Consider the following 17,104-nt stretch of genomic DNA (forward strand, 5'->3'; position numbering starts at 1 on the left):
ACATTACTTCTCGATTCATCAATTATCAATTATAATTTAAATATTTAATGGGCAATATCAAATATTACTTTCTTTTAAATAAACGTCGGATCAAGCTTTAGCATTTTCAAATGGTTTAATGTTTTTTCGAAATATTGCACGAAAACAGTTAAACTGTCCACCAGAGGGCGCTGCTCCAACTCACAATGAAACATGTTTGACACAAAGTCTGCTTCCATACACTTCATATGACGCAACAGAGGTGGAAAGAAAAAGCTTCTCATTTGGACAAGAGAGGAAACACAAGAAAAGCTTATGTGGAGGTGTTTAGAGACCGTTTTAGTCAGAGGTCAGAGGTCAGGACCCGTAGAGAAAGTAGACAAGGAACTTGTTAAACAAAAGTATTTTAGAAACTGTGATACGAGTTTGAAGCAGAGATATTTGTATTAGTGTTATTATGAAAACCTTCCCTTCTTTTACTTGATATGTAATTTTATTTTAAAGTCTACATTTGTATTCTTTAAAACACATGTTTAGAATGAATACATCATAATATGAAACTTTTGTAAACACATCCTATGTTGTGTAAACACAACATTTATTTTGTTTGTGGTGGCAGTTAAGAATATAATAGTTGAATTCATAAGTTACATGTTGTTTATTAAAAACCAAGTTGTTGTTTTAAATAATTATACCACTTGTGTATCATTCTTAAAACAGTCATACTCAGGCCATTAATATTTCACTGTATGACGTAGTGTTGCTTTCAACACTTTCATGTAAAAAGTGACAAAGAAGATATTTAGATTTTGTTTGTATTTTTAATGAGAACACAACATTAGCAGTAGAAGATTGGAATATATGAACATTAGCATAACATACAGGCCTAATGGTGGTTTTCATTTTTATTTAATTCAAATTTATCAACTGCTTTACATCGGTTTGCTGTATAAGTATGAGTTTTATACAAATGCAGGCGCACCTTTCAAACAGAATCTTTGTTTTGTATAGGTCCTAAACTCAAAAAATGAACAAAAAGAAACAGACAAAGTTATTTAAATTGAGTCACTTAACCAGCAGATGTCCTCTGTAAACAAAAATAAATACAGTAGGGTTTCATACTACAGTGGACCGTTAAACATAAGTGTGTAACTTAAAAAGAAAATTCTATATTATTACACAAAGACACACAGTTGTGCATAAGTAAGTAAGTAAGTAAATAATTTATATTTATATAGCGCTTTTCTAGACCAGGGTCACAAAGCGCTTAAACAATAAAAAAAAATACTCAAAAAAATATCTACTAAAAAATCAAAATATCTATCTATTACACTGAGAACACAACAGGAGTTCCAGAAAATCAAGGAAAAGCCTGAACAAATAAAAACGTCTTAAGATGTAAGTTCTTCTACTTGAGCAGGTCAGAATTCTGGCTGCAGAGTTCTGAATCAACTGCAGGCGAGACACATCCTTCTTGTTAAGACATGAAAACAAACTGTTACAATAGTCCAGACGAGAAGAAACAAACACATGGATTACAAGCTCCAGATCATGTTGTGACAACATTTTCCTAAAATATGAACATAATATAATATATAAGCATATGAACGACAAAATATAATTGTATCCACATTATTGAATAATCTGTTTATACAATCTGTAATTTATTTATTGTCATTATCTCATGTGCCTGCTTGCAGTCAGTGATGGTTGTTGGAGACAATAAAACCTAACATTGTATAATATGTGAGGTCAAAATGACCCAAGAGTCGTAGATAATAACACAACAACTGAAAGAAACTTATTTTAATGTTCAATGAAAACCAATAGTGTAGTACGAAAACTGTCAATCAGATGTCCAGAAATAAAAAATCCACACAAGGAAAGTATTCAGAGAAAGCAACAGGAAGTGAGGTAAATGCGAGCCAGAAAAACCACTGAACTGTGACAGGAAAATAGAAAACTCAGGAGCAAAAATAAACTGACTCTGCGTGAGACACACTCAACAGGTCACCAGCCTTTAAAGACACACAGAAACATAAAACTATTATCACACACACTCCCACCAACAGACAGTTTAGGGTATTTGTCAATCGCTGTATGTTTTTTTGGGAGGAAACTGGAGTAAATTTGGGAAGAACATACAAATGTGGTTAATGTCAGGTCACATTAACCACTAAATCATTGTTTGCCCAAAAAACGAGTACAGAGCAAAATAATATAACAAAATCAGAGGCAGAATTATCCAAATTCACCTTCTTAATAGATTACATCATTATTTCTATGTGATGAATGTTTAGGATATATATATATATATATATATATATATATATATATATATATATATATATATATATATATATATACAGTTGAAACCACAAGTTAAAATACACTGTATAAAAAGACACATCCACTTTTTTAGTAAAGGTAATTTTTTAGACAATTTTGTATTATTTTCTTGAAAGTCATAAGTTTACATCGAGCTCATTAGTATTTGGTACCATGGCGCTTTAAACTGTATGACTTGGGTCAAAGGTTATGGATATCCTTCCACAGGCTTTTTACAGTAGTTAGTAATGTTGGCTCATTCCTCCTGAGAGAACTGGTATGACTGAGCCAAGTTTGTAGGCCGTCTCGCTCGCACATGGCTTTTCAACCATACATACATTTTCAATAGGGTTCTAAAATAAAAATATTCTTTTCATGGAAAAATCAAATAAACAACTTTTTCAACTTTCTTATTCACAAACCTCTAAAAGATTTGCTCTCACTCAGGGTATAAACTAAACCTAACAAAAACACAAATGTTGGCATCTAACTATAGACCCTCTACAAATATTAGACAAACATTTAAGTTCAACTGGAAAAAAAAAATACCTTGGTGTCAATCTAACTAAAGGTCTGCACAAATGATATGATGCCAATTATATACACACAGACCAAGAGCTAAGGAGAGAAATGCAAGGACTTACCCCCCTTGTTTGTACCCTGAGTGAGAACCACGTCATTAAGAGGTGTGTGAATAAAGATGTTGGAAATAGTTGTCACAATATTTAAAGAAGGTGACAAAATTTTTAAAACATTGGAAAGTTCTATTTCCAGAAGTCCACAACTTCTATTTGGTTGTTCAGCCATTAAAAAGAAACACACAAAGTTTTACTCTATAAGTACAGATCCCTTTGGTAAAAACATTATCTAACTCAAAGTCAATTTTAAAGGATGATCTAAACACAAACTGGCTTTGATGTACAAGGTATATTATCTTGTGATATCTATTTATTTTCAAAGTAAAACACTTTTGTGATTAATGAAATGAATACTCTCTTGAGGTTGCGCTGGAAGACGGATGTTCCCGAGAGCCATTCTTTTAGAGCTACCTGAATAGCTGCTTTGGAGAGGCGCACAGCGAGGAGCCATTCATTGCAGTTTCCAGTTCAAGTACTGACCCCACTTGGTTTCCTGGTAACCAGGGCGTTGCAGAGGGAGCTGGCTGACCGATAGAGAATAAAAGTATTCAGTAGTTTTTATTTAATTTTCTGATTTTATTTGACGACAGGCGACTGCGGATACCAACTTACCAGCTGGCTGAAGCCGCTTAGAAACCCTCAGACTGACCAAGAGCGGAGATATGTTGACTTCTCTCTCGGACTCTGTCAGTCATGAAAAGGATCGTCAGTCAGCTCAAGGGACCGTGGCGCTGCTTGGACAGGTTCCATTGGGTTCTCCAATGCCATTCATTATTTCCAGTTGGGCTTCCAGCAATGAGGACAGTCTGAGGGACTTCTTCACAAGTGGCAACTGGAGGAGCGGCGACCGCCGCCTGTTGACTGGTCGCATTCGAGACGTCGGGGATGTCCTCTGTGTTTTAAAAAAAATAAAGTTAGTAATCAAGAATAATTCACTGCCAACAGTTCCTTGTTGCCAACATCATAATTTCGCTTAGCAGGAAATTTTTGTCTAAGTGACAAATATGTAGGCATTTACCTCGGCAGTAGTTGGTGTCACCCTTGTTGCGTCTCCCCATTTTTGTTCTGGATCTCACAGGAAGGATCGAAAGGTGCAGCCGTCATTCATATATGATTTGCATATATAAAAGAGGGCGTGGAAAGGGACAAACAAGTCCGCGATTAATTCTACGTTGATTGGGATGTATGAAGGAAAAGTGCCTAAATTCATGTGGCGCACAGATTCATACATCCGAATATTTTTGTGCTGCGCCAACTTCTCGATTTCAGTTTCCGGAAATATTTAGTACTTACTTAGTACATGAGGCCCAAGGAGAAGTGTGGCGATCTGATCCGTTTTGGAGATAAGATTGTGGATGTTTTTATTGTCCTCTGAGTATTCCTTTGGGTTTGCTCGCCGCTTCCCAAAGCCTGTGGGCATGATTGACAGTTTGAAAGACCAGATATTTATTCTGTTTTTGCACAGCGCGGCTTTCCCAAATAGGGTGACTCCTGTACTCGTCCTCGCTGTTGTCCCTGATGCATCCAACAATGGCAGTGTTGTCTGCATACTTCTGGACAAGACTCAGCTCGGAGTTGTAGCAGAAGTCTGAAGTATATATGGTGAAGAGGAGAGGGGCCAGTACTGTCCACTGCGGTGCTCCTGTACTGCACACCACAGTGACAGGCTTGATGTCCTTCGGCCTGAAATACTGTGGTCGATCAGTGAGATAGTACGAGATCCTGTAGACCAGACAAGGGTTCACATGCATCCGTGTCAGTTTGTCCTGGAGCAGAGTGGGCTGGAAGGTGTTAAAGGCACTAGAAAAGTCCAGGAACAGGATCCTCACTGAGCCACTTCCTTTATCCGAGTGGGAGTAGGTCCGATCCAGGAGGTGAAGGATGGCATCTTCTACAACAACCGCGGGCTGGTAGGCAAACTGCCCGGGGTCTTGCCTGTGCTGGACTTGTGTCCTAAGATGTTTGAGGACCAGCCGCTCCATTTTCTTCATCAGCTGTGTAGTCAGTGCCACTAGTCTGTAACCAGCTTGCTCACCAAGATCTTTTTCAGGACTGGAACGTTACAGGAAGTCTTCCACAGGGTTGGTACTTTCCCCAGTCGTAGACTTAGGTTGAAGACATGCTGGAGCGGCTAAGCCAGTTCAGCAGCACAGGTCTTCTTTGGACGAATCCTCCGAAATACATTGTGTACCTGGAGTGATGTGAAGCTGGTAAGTGGTTGTGTGGAGCTAAGGGGGGCACAGGAAGGTGGGGCAGGTTCTCAAGCTGGCAGCAGTGAGGGTGAGGTGACCTGCTCAACACTGTGGCGAAATTTGTTTAGACCATTTTCCACTGCAGTCAAAGAGGACTTGGTCTTGTGTCCAGTGATGGTATTAACACCATCCCAGACCTCTTATTTATTCCCCACTCAGCTTCTCCTCCAATCTCCTCCTGTAGGTGTTAAAAGAGTCAAACACCACGTCTGCGCACAGACACTGGTCACTTCCGTCCCGGGTCTTGTCCTTCGATTTGTGGAGAAAAATCCAGAGTATGTTCGGGTAATTTATTTACCACCTCCAAGCAAAAGAAAATACATGCTTCCTTCACAATTGACCGGGCACTCTCCTTCCTGTGACTCAACATATTGACAGTCCAAGACAGAATGGCCCGAGCTATAGAAGGCTTCCGCAAATTAACCTGATTCCCTGCCCAGAAGGTCGGATCTTCCGGCCTAATTGTCCTATCAAGTTTTCTGTTTCCCCGGTGCCCCGCTGAGAGAGTTTGTCTCCTTCTCCTGTTCTAATTATTCAAATGTTGGCGTTGTTTCCTGTTTTCTGCTTCCACCCTGGGGTGTCGCCAGCTTTGTCTGTTCCTGTTCCTTTGTCAGGTATGGTTGTATGCAGACATAAATGTTGATTGTACCGATGTTTTGATTCTAATCCTCTCACTCCTAATGCACCTGCTTCCTCGTCTGCTTCAGCTGTGCCATTGACAGCAGATCCTCTCTTGAGTAAACAAGATGATTCTCTCCATGTTCAAAAGTATCCATCGAAAAAATTATAATAACAATTATTAATAAAAACAGAAAGTTATTGATTGTTGCTGCAGAGCTATTGGAGAGGCTGCCGTCCTCGTTGGTGCCTTGTGACGTCTCACATTCCAGCCAATGCTTCCATTTCTGGATCGCTGCCACCACTGCCAACAGTTCCTTGTTGCCAACTTGTTGGCTAAGCTGTCCATAGTGTTTACTGTTGAGAATGCGTACCAAAGGAACCCTTTGGTACAATGTTAAGTTGTAGCACCACAATTTATACTTCCCGGGGAGCTGACTTTTGTTGATGTTTGCCAGGCCTTCGGAGAGTTGCTTCCGTGCTGCCCTGTCTGCGTGTCTGTCCGACAGATAATCGTTGTACTGCCTCCCTAGGCTTTGGATGTGCTGGTTGGCCAGAAGAGGGATTTGCTCACTCCTGCAACAAAGATGGTATAGTAATTTCTTGTGCCTTTGATGCTTTGTGATTTGGAGAGTTTTATCTTCATCCTTGCCCATTTCACTAGCTAATCCAGCCTTTACAGGCATGTTCTCATGCATGGGGCTGTTTGTAGAACCAGAGTGACGTTGTCCATGTCGCTTCTTTGGTAGAAGCTTCTGCCCGTCTGTAGCCTTACTCCTGCTACGGTCTGACGGGCTCCGTGGAGGGTGATCTCGAAAGCAGCGACAAACAGGACAGGGGAAATGGAGCAGCCCATAGCGATGCCCACCTCCAGACGCTGCCATCCTATTGTGAAGTCCTGAAGACAACAGTACATCTGGATGTAACTGAAGTCGCTCCTTAAATCCCTGCAAGGAGTTTAGTAGCTTGTTAGTAAGTTGGTAAGTCAGATTTGGGATGCATGCCAAATCAATCAGCTTACTTGCTTTGCGTTGTCATGTGGCAAGCATCTTGGGACTGTATGGCTTGGTTAAATTATCTTAATTACTTGGTTCTGGCGGACAGTTATGTTTATTTAGTGTAATGACTCTGGAGCGTGGAACCCCGAGCCACTTTTTGATCTAGGCTGTGACTCCTCTTTCCAGCTTCTTTACTGTTGAGATCAGGACCTCATAGATTTCAAGGGGCCACAGCACCTGGGGTAGAAGCTCCAGGTCTTTAACTTCCCTGGAAGATGTGTGTTGTCGATAGCCTGTTGGCTAGCATTGATGTCCTTGCGCAGTTGTTTCACCTGGTCTTTGTCTTTCAGGCTTGCTGGGTAAGCCAGATCCAGAAAGATCACCTGATGTTCATAGCGCCTTGGATCAGAGTGTGTTGTTCTGAAGTGCTCCTCCAGGTTGTTATTTTTTGTTTTCAGAACTCCACTTTTATCCTTGGTGAAGAGTCTTTAGGAACTTGGAGGGGTCTTTGTAGAACTGTATTCTTGTTTTTTCTTTCTTCATCTTCGTTTTCCGTAGATTCTCTTCTCTGCGGAGGGATGCCAGATGGATTTTAATATTGACTTGGAGAGTACTTATGCCCTCCTTTTCTGCCCCAGAGGCCTTCTTCCATAATTTCCCAAGTTGTCTCCTTTCTTGAACAAGGTGCTTGATCTCATGTTGCCTCCTGTAGACTTGAGGGTTTGGGGCCTGTTTGGCACTTTTTATCTCTTGTATACCAAAGCATTCTGCCCCGTAGTGATCGATAATGTCTCATTCTCTCCAATTTCTTCACCACTGTGCCACAAAGTTGTTCAAGGGTCAGGGCCAGGTCGGTATTCACTGTTCCAACAGCGTTTTTTCGCCACTTCACACGCATTGTGCTTTCTTTGCTCATAGTCGTTTCTGGTCCAGTAGTTACCATGTTATCAGCCGATCATTCTTCTTCTGCCCCCGCTCTTGCAGACTCTGGGGGTGTTTATTCTCGGCTTTTTTGTAACTATGGTAGGTGTCCCCAACATGCTGCAAAGCATGACGGACTACAGATTAAAAAAAAGACAAGACAAGAGTTTGACCCGACCTTCTACAAAGTGGACGATATTATTTGAACATGGTCTGCGATGTTGATTCTCACCGATGTCGTATGAAATTAGTCTAAAACATTCCCTTAATTTAAAGGATAGTTTAGACAGAATAGTTTTTATGAATTAATGAATATTGTTTACTTCGGGCATGTCAGTTTAAATCATCAACATCACACTTCATCATAGTTCACATATTAAATGCATGTCCCGAAAGGGAAAAGTTTGAGCTGATCTAGTCCCGCCACCATTACCCTCAAAATGAAATTATAGTCATAAGAATATCTTGCGCTTATTTCAATTTGGCGTAACAGATTTTTGTCACGTATGACACTTTGACATAACATGTTACAACAGTAGACGTCACAAAGTCACAATTGGTCCGATCAAGAGAGAGCTAAAGTCCAGTCCACTTTTTATATGTTGGATGGTGTGAGAGTCATTTTCCATTTATTCGTCTCTTTCTTCTGCAACTTTCTCAGTGCTGAACTTCGCCATATCCTCCCGAAGTTTTGGCTACGTCAGCTCGCATCCATGCCACATATTCGCAAATTGTAGAGATGTCAGTGCACATCCCAACCACAGCACTCCAAGACATTGCTTCGTCCGCCCTTGCGCCGGTTTGCTTGGCTGCGATCTTTATCGTTTTCAGATCCCAAATCCCAGGACGATCGTTCCGATTGACATGAATGAGAATATGTACATGTCCTCAACATCCTCCAAATCCAATGGAGCAAGGCACAAGACTCCCCTTTCCCAACCATCCAGGGTGTAGCCGGACATGAAGGTCCCGTCTGGGCATGTAGGTTCACCAGAACCCGCACGGCGTGTTGAAAACACTCTGTCAATGGCATTCAGTGACCAGCTTTGTAACTCCATCGTGAACCAGTAGATTGACCTTAGTGTGTGGATTTACAGGACTCTGTGACGGTCACTTCTAACACAGTAGTGTCACAGTCTAATAGAACCCAGTTTATCCCGACTTTCATGAAACACATTATGTAACATCCTGTTACGTACAAACAGTCTTGGGTTTCTCAGGCTCAACTCATTGTTTGTTCTTTTGTTATCCTCTTCTACAAAATGTCTGAATTGTTTCTTGTCTTGTGTAAAGTTTATCAGCCATCCAGTTCTGTACCGGTCAATGGTTGAACTTTTAAACTTTTTCTTGAAGACATTAAGTGTTGCAGAATGTTTGACATCCTTTTCTAGTACATCCCACTGTTTAACACCTGTGACTGATATGGAAAAGGATTTTTAAGTAGTCGGTATCCCCTTTTTTTCTGAAATTCATATTTCCTCTAAGATTCTGTTTATTTTCTTTGTCATGAAAGATCATTTGCACATTACAAGGGAGGCTTTTGTTTGCGGCCTTGTACATCATTAGTACAGTGCGATCATTTATCAAGTCATGTAGTTTAAGGATGTTGGATTTGATATATAACTGATTTATATGTGCCCTGTAGCTGGCGTAAGGTAAGATTCTCAAAGCTCTTCTTTGAAGTATTAGCAAAGAATGTATGGAACACTTGTATGTATTACCCCAGATCTCAGCGTAGTATTGGAGGTGTGGAGAGATTGGTGCGCAATACAAAATAAGTGCTTTTTGATTTACTATCTTCTGAGCCTTCCATAATATGGAGACGCTTCTGGCCAACTTACTTTTTAAATGTCTGATGTGTGGCTTCCAACTTAACATTTCATCAAAAATAATTCCCAGTACTCTATTCTCACTGACCCTTCCAATATTCACGCCATTTACTTGAATGTTGACACTTTTATTGCATCCTTTTTTCCCGTATAGCATGTATTTAGTTTTGCTAGATTTAGTGATAATTTATTTATAATGAACCATATGTGAAGTGTAGCCATTTCCTGATTGTTTCCACAAGTTGTTTCAAGGTACCCAGCACAGAGCATATTGGTATCATCTGCAAATAGTATTAATTGTAGAATATTTGAGACTTTAAATATATCATTAACGTATAGTATAAACAGTTTTGGCTCCAGAACCAAACCCTGTTGGACACTTCCCACCCACTATATAGCACTAAAATATCATGGTTAATGGTGACAAATGCTTTTTTAAATTCTATGAAAATTCCTGTTGAGTGCAGTTTTTGGTCAATGGCGTCGGTTATATTTTCCACAGATTCAGTTATAGCTCAGGCAGTCAAGTGATTTCTTCTGAATCCATACTGGCTGTCATATAGCAATTTGTGTTTGTTGATGAAATCATCTAGCCTATTGTTGAATAGCTTCTCTAGTATTTGTGACAGTTTTGATAGGCAGAATTCAGATTGGTCTGTAGTTGGTAAATTCATGTGTATCCCCATTCTTGTACAGTGATATAACTTTGGCCACTATCATTTTGGTGGTAAATGTCCCAGTTTGGAATGAGAGATTGAAAATGAAAGTTATTGAGATTGGCAGACATGTCCAATTATTTCATGTCCTGGAGATCAGCCATGGCGTAGTTGTATCCACAGAGGAACAAGGCACACTCCTGAAGTGCAGGAACATTTTCTGCTTTGACAACAGGACAGTTTTGTACCTTATCCATGTATGCTGCTGTGATCTTGGTTTCAATATCCTTTAAAAGAGATTTAGCTTTTGTGAACTCTCTTTCTGCCTTACTGGTGTATGTTACTAGGTAATACAGGCAGTTCCCTTCAAAAGCACTTTTATCCTCCACACAATGCTTGAATGCATTCAAAAAGATTATATTTCTGAATTGTCCCTCCTTAAGTAAGTGTTCAGGTTCCACAGGTATGGTCGATGCTTGCCTTACACCAGGAAGTCCAGTACTTTTCTTTGTCCTTTCAAAATAAGAGTCCATTCGATCTTGGTCTGAACAAGCTCTCAACACTGCTAGTTCAGCTCCTGAGGCCTCGATCTCTATTTTGATTTTCTCCATTTTTTTGTGGAGTGATTCCATTTCCATGGCATGTTTCCGGCTCTTTTGGGTTCAATTTTCATAATCAGTCATAATCAGAGTCATAATAGATGAGTTGCTTGATCAAGAATTGTGACGGCTTTCAATATAGGAATTTGTTCCAACATTTTTTCACACTATCTGTTGGTTTTATCTCTGAATCCCCCAAATTGTCAACATTTTCAACCATTTGGTCGGATACACATGTTCTTCATGTAACAACTCGAGAAATTTGTTATGAGCGTCCTTTGCATCATTAATCAACACCTGATACCTATTGACTTTTGTCTCAGAACTCTGTATTGTAGTCTTTAAGTTAGCAGCCTTATGTAGTTTACATTTTCTCAGTGTCTCTAAATCACTTATATTAGCAAGCAGTGCCTTTGCTGTAAGGTGTACAGTTCATTTTTTAACTCCATCAGCAGGCACATCCTCTATTGTTTTATCATGTGCAACTGCTTGACCCAACTCAACCTTTTGTTTGTTCATTTTAAAACACACAAAACAAAACAACAAAAACAAACAAACTATTCAATACATTCTTCCCAAAAAAGAATTAATAGTTCTTAGACTGTCTCGTTTCAATTGGCCAATTATAGTCTATGGCAGAGGTGTCAAGCTGGTCCAGAAAAGGTTCAGGGTGGTGCAGGTTTTTGTTCCAACCAGTCAAGCACATATAGTTGAACCAATCATGCGTCTGAAGACAGTCATCAATTAATTGTCAGTCAGGTGTTGCTTGTTTAAGCCGACACCTGATTGGTTAACTCATGTGTGCTTGACTGGTTGGAACAAAAACCTGCACCACCCTGATCCCTTTTTGGACCAGTTTGACACCCCTGGTCTATGGTGTCGATACCATTTACCTCGTTTTCTTTGTGGCTTGATTGAACAAAACTTTCTCAACACTCTCCAATGCGTTGTCCACGTAGGCCTACTTTGTCCGCTGCTAGGTCCGACTCCCAAAGTCCATCTGCTGCTCCCCATTGGCTGCGCCTGATGCGCCCGATGCGCCCGAGGTGCTCCAGCAGCCCTCCGCAGGCCAGCAGCCCAAATTCTCTCCCAGCTCTCCAATGCGTTGTCCATGTCCTTTGCCCACTGCTCCAGCCCCGACTCGCCACCCTTCCGCTGCTCTGGCCCCGATCTGACCTCCGCCTTCCGTCCACTGCTCCGTCAGCTGCGCCCAATGCCCCCTGTGGTTTGCCAGCTGACGTTGCGCCAACCCTGGTCACTCTGCTGCCCAGATCACCTGCTGCCGTCTTTCGCTGCCACCTGCTGCGATGTATTCGGATCCCTCGCGCTCCTTTAGCTTGAGCCGTGTAATTAGGACACCTTCTTGTGCATAACTCAAAGAAAAGTCTTCTCTACTTGTAATCGCGACACAACGTTGGCTTGTTATGCCCTTGCGGCCTTGGAGTGATTTTCTAGTTTGTCCATTCAGCTACCAAATAATGCATCTGTAGGTGTTATATTAAAATTATTATACACTATACGTATACGCCATACTTAAATTAATGCTAAAAGATAATCAAAATATAAAGTATAAATGACTCGCTTGATCTAAGAGCTTAAACGTTTGACTACACATTTACAATCAACATTTCACTCAGACTGACTCACTGGTTCGAGGCAAGCTTGGATCAGAATTAGAGATAAGACACCGGTTATTTAAAACATCTGTTTATCTGCAAATCACACCTTAAATCGTAGATCAAAGAACGAAGCAAGACACACCCGGGAAAGGGGGGCTAAAAGACGGAAACCCACACCCGAGGACATTTGAATGATTAGATTACAAGAAAACAAATTAGGATGTCTCTCAATGGGGGATCGGGACACAGGGACCATTTGACCGGAAAGAGACGACCTCCTGGTCCGGAAATGTTGCCTTAAATATAGCGATGTTTCTACATATCGGGACCTTTTCTCCCGGGACTATTGACCTGTACAGTCGCCGGGACAAAGTGCGTCCGGTCGATCATAAAGCTTGTATTTTGTTTGACTTGAAGCGGTGAATAAACGACCCGTGACACACTCTTGATTGTTCATCTTTCTCCACGAAGCGAAGTATAAGACCCGGGACGGACGTGACGTCGTGTTGGAGCGACGGAAGCGACTCCGTGTTTTGATTGTTTTATAGGCAAGGAATGTCTTTGGATATGCCAATCCATTTAATATCTTGTAACAAAAGGCATTCAGGACAGAACGAAAAACTGCTGACTTCCTATGCATCACATCTGCATGCAATTTAGTGGGCACCTTAAGTTTCCACTCACCGCACCACACAGCGCCACTCATGTGAACTAGAAAATGGCTCTTCTACACAGCATTGTCAAAGATGACAGTTTTATAATGCTATGAATCAATATTTATCCCAGAAGATCTCAAGATCCCACTCAAATCTTACTGTTTGTCATTTACTGCTAGTTGGCAAACCTGAAGAAGAAAGTCCAAGCAGAGGTAAAAAGTGTCTTCCTAGTTAAAGCCTAGCTCTGCCCCTCTTGCTGGACAGACGCTGAAAAAAAGAGATTATAGGGTGACCCATATTCCACACTGAGACCTCTCACACTTAAACAACAATGGAGGTAAATTAGGGTATTGTTTTTTTATATGTGACATGCATGACTGACCAAATGTCTATTTGAAAATGAACGTACATAACTCTCTTTATTTGTATTGTTAAAAAAGTTAATATAATATATTAATATAATATATTCTATTTTATATAGAATATTGTTATACCCTATGTAGGTAAGTAACGATCTCTATTTGTACAACGCATTTTACAAACCATGTTTTTTCTGCACATAAATAGGATTACTAATGGCATTACCGAACAAAATGTGTATTCATGTTAGTAAGTAAGAACACAGAAAAATCTCTAGTGTTTTTCAGTGTTAATAATTTTTTGTTAGTGTGTGATGATTTTGGTGGTTTTTTTTAACACTTGTAGTGATTAAAAAGCTCTGAGGGATGTGGATTAAGTGAGTTAATTGTATACACCTGTGACTGAGTTGAGTTGATCACAGTTCTTAAAGAAGGTAATAACTGAATATATATTCACGTCTACAGGATGGCAATTGATGTATGAAGTCATGGTGTGTAAAGTAACCAAATTGTCATTGAAACTGGTTGAGGCAGGCTATTAATAAAATTCACACGTGCTGGCAACGAGTGATAAAGTAATCCATTGGTAACTTATTTATCCAGCAAAATATCAAGTGCTAAGCTAAAATGTTTTTAAATGGGTTAAGGCAGGGGTGGGCAATTATATTTCTTCAAGGGCCACATTAAATTCTGTGAATGTCATTAGGGGCCGTCAAGCAAAAAGAAAGACGAGAAAATTCCTCAAAAAAGAACATTTGTCATTAGGGCCGTGACATTTATTAAGATAAATAAGCTGCACATTTATTCTTGTATGTATTTCAAAACATTTCTTCAACTAACAAAAAAAAGATATTGAGGGATTAATATACACCCAAAAAATTACACACAAAAAGGAGGGAATAAGTACATAAGTGTTATGTTAAAATGTAAATGTAATAAATACAAAATACACTTTTCAATGCATAAGAACCATTTATACATGATCATACTTTGACATTACGAGGGCCGCATAAATACAGTCAAAGGCCCGCATTAAAGGTCTGGGTTAAGGTGACTTGGGGTCGATTAACTTACTCTAAAGGTGAGTGTTTTATCAAAGGTAAAACTGTGCAACAACGTGGAGGAGGGCTGGTGTAGTTTTGTCTCTGTTTAATCAGGCCCGGACATCACTCACTTGGCTGTCGCTCAACACAAACACACAACTGAGTTACACATTATTATTCATGTTCACACTCACTAAAAATAAACAGTTTGAGTCAGGCATGGCAAGGCACATGTACCAGGTAGATGTGATGAGATTTAGGGCCCTCTATTGTTTAAGTACATAGTCTATTTAAAGATGTGGTGACTCTCAAATAAATCAGCTTCCCTAGTTCATAAGGTAAAGAATTGAGTCACGGCGGACATCTTGACAAATGCCCTGCTCCATTTTGGATGTTAAACATGTTTCACTTCACAAGAGACAAAGTTTGATTTGCTTGAGAACTGTTTGTCGCATCAATTTCCGACAGGGATCACGTCCATCCCAGTCTCAAAAATTAAAACCTGATGAAGTCTGTTTAACAGACACATTTCTCCACTTATTCCCAAAGGTGCAGTCTAAGGATGTGGCAATGTCGCTCAAGGTGAAGCACCAGAATATTAAGAAGTAGATCCAGTTACTGTCAGGGTTCACCTTTTTTGATTTCATTGCTCAAGGTGAGTGGCCATTTCAAAGTTGCCTTCACAGCAAATAAACACAAAGATTTATGTATTTACTATGGCTATTCCGGGTTTCAATTTGAGTATCAATTTTAGATCTGTTTTCATGGTTATCTTACAGTCAAATACAAGTTTGGGCTTCCTGATGCTACCGAACTTGATGCTTTTGATGAAACTAATATGTATGAACTCGATTGGAAATGACTTGGAAAGGCAAACAAAAAGAAAAATGACTGAATGTTCACATTGACTCACTCACTCACTCACTCACTCACTCACTCACTCACTCACTCACTCACTCACTCGCTCACTCACTCACTCACTCACTCACTCACTCACGGCTTGTTAATAACCCAACTTCTCTGGTGTACAGATCCAAGTGAGCAGTTGAAAACTTTACAGTACAAGGTGTTGATGTTATCTCTCTGTTTTCAGTCATGCGTGAGCTCGGAGGAACACTTCTAAGAGATGGTAGACGACCATACATCCTTGCTCTTGGTCGAAGCAGGAACAGGATCGACACTTTTCTACATTGTTCTTGACAAAAAGCCACTGACTCATCGGGTGTGTTTGATGAACTGTTTAAATCCCACTACGTGTTCAACGACGGGTAACTAGGTCAGCTGTTCACCTGTGTGCAAACAACAGTCTACAATATTGATGTAGCAACAAATGAGTCTCCCAGAGTTTTTGAGGTTCGTGTTAAAGTCTTCAACTGAAATGTGGAGATGAGAGTCAATATATTGTGCCATTATTTTCTTTGTAAATGTTTAACTTGTGCCTGATCTTATTGTGATAATTCCTGTGGTGCTGGAAAGTTTTTTTTAGTTTTTTTTTTAATAAAAAATGACATGTATGTATGTTTGAATGATGTTTTTACTTGATCACTGTTGCTGGACACACATTAAACTTATAATATTTCTATATATATTTCTGTAGCCAAGCAGGTGACTACATTTGGTGACTTGTATGTTAGGCTAGTAAACACAGAATGCACTTTTAATGTATAATAAAACAAAATGATGAATGTTAAACACTATAGAGAAAGGAAATAACATGATTTTAGGGTTAAAAAAATACACTTTAATACAATAACACTGCATGTTAAAATTAACACTCATAGTGAAAGGAAATAACACAATTTTAGGTTTAAAAATACACTTGAATGTGTCAAACAACACTATGTTAATTAACACTCACAGTGAAAGGAAATGACACAATTTTAGGGTAAAAAATGCACTTTAATGTGTCAAAAAATAACACTGTTTATGTTAAAGATTAACACTGAGTGAACGGGAATAACACAAGGATGTATATATTTTGAGTTAAAAGTGCACTTATGTGGTGTCATAAAACAACACCTAGGTTGTCAAATGTTAACACTATTAAAGTGTTAAAATCTTAAAACCTTTCAAAGTGTAATTTTAACTCAAATTCCATGATAACTATATAAACTCAGAACAAGTGTTAAAATGAACACTGGGAGTTGAATTAACAACCCAGATTTTGCTGTGTAAGTAATAGTTATTTGTAAAGGGCCTGTCTAGACCAGGGTCACGGAGCGCTTATGTAAAAGAAACAAGTCATTTACATTTTATTTCCTTACTAACTTTGGTATTTTTATATCTAGACACACAACGGCCAAGTATATATTTGCCCATTCTGCATATATAAAGGTGAAATCCATATGGCTGACAACTATATGCAGGGACATTCAGCACTGAGGCACAACGGTACAATATGTGTTTGTTGATTTGTCGTTTTCTTAATAGTATAATGTAAGTAAGTAATTTTTATTTATATAGCGTTTTTCCAGATCAGGGTCACAAAGCACTTAAACAATTAAAACAATATTCAATAAAGTATATACTTTAAAGATCAAGATAAAACTGATAACACAACAGGAGTTCCAGAAAATCAAGGAAAAGCCTGAACAAATAACACTTAAAAT

The sequence above is a fragment of the Callionymus lyra genome, chromosome 13 (assembly GCF_982586985.1).
Source record: "Callionymus lyra chromosome 13, fCalLyr1.hap1.1, whole genome shotgun sequence".
NCBI lineage: Eukaryota > Metazoa > Chordata > Actinopteri > Syngnathiformes > Callionymidae > Callionymus > Callionymus lyra.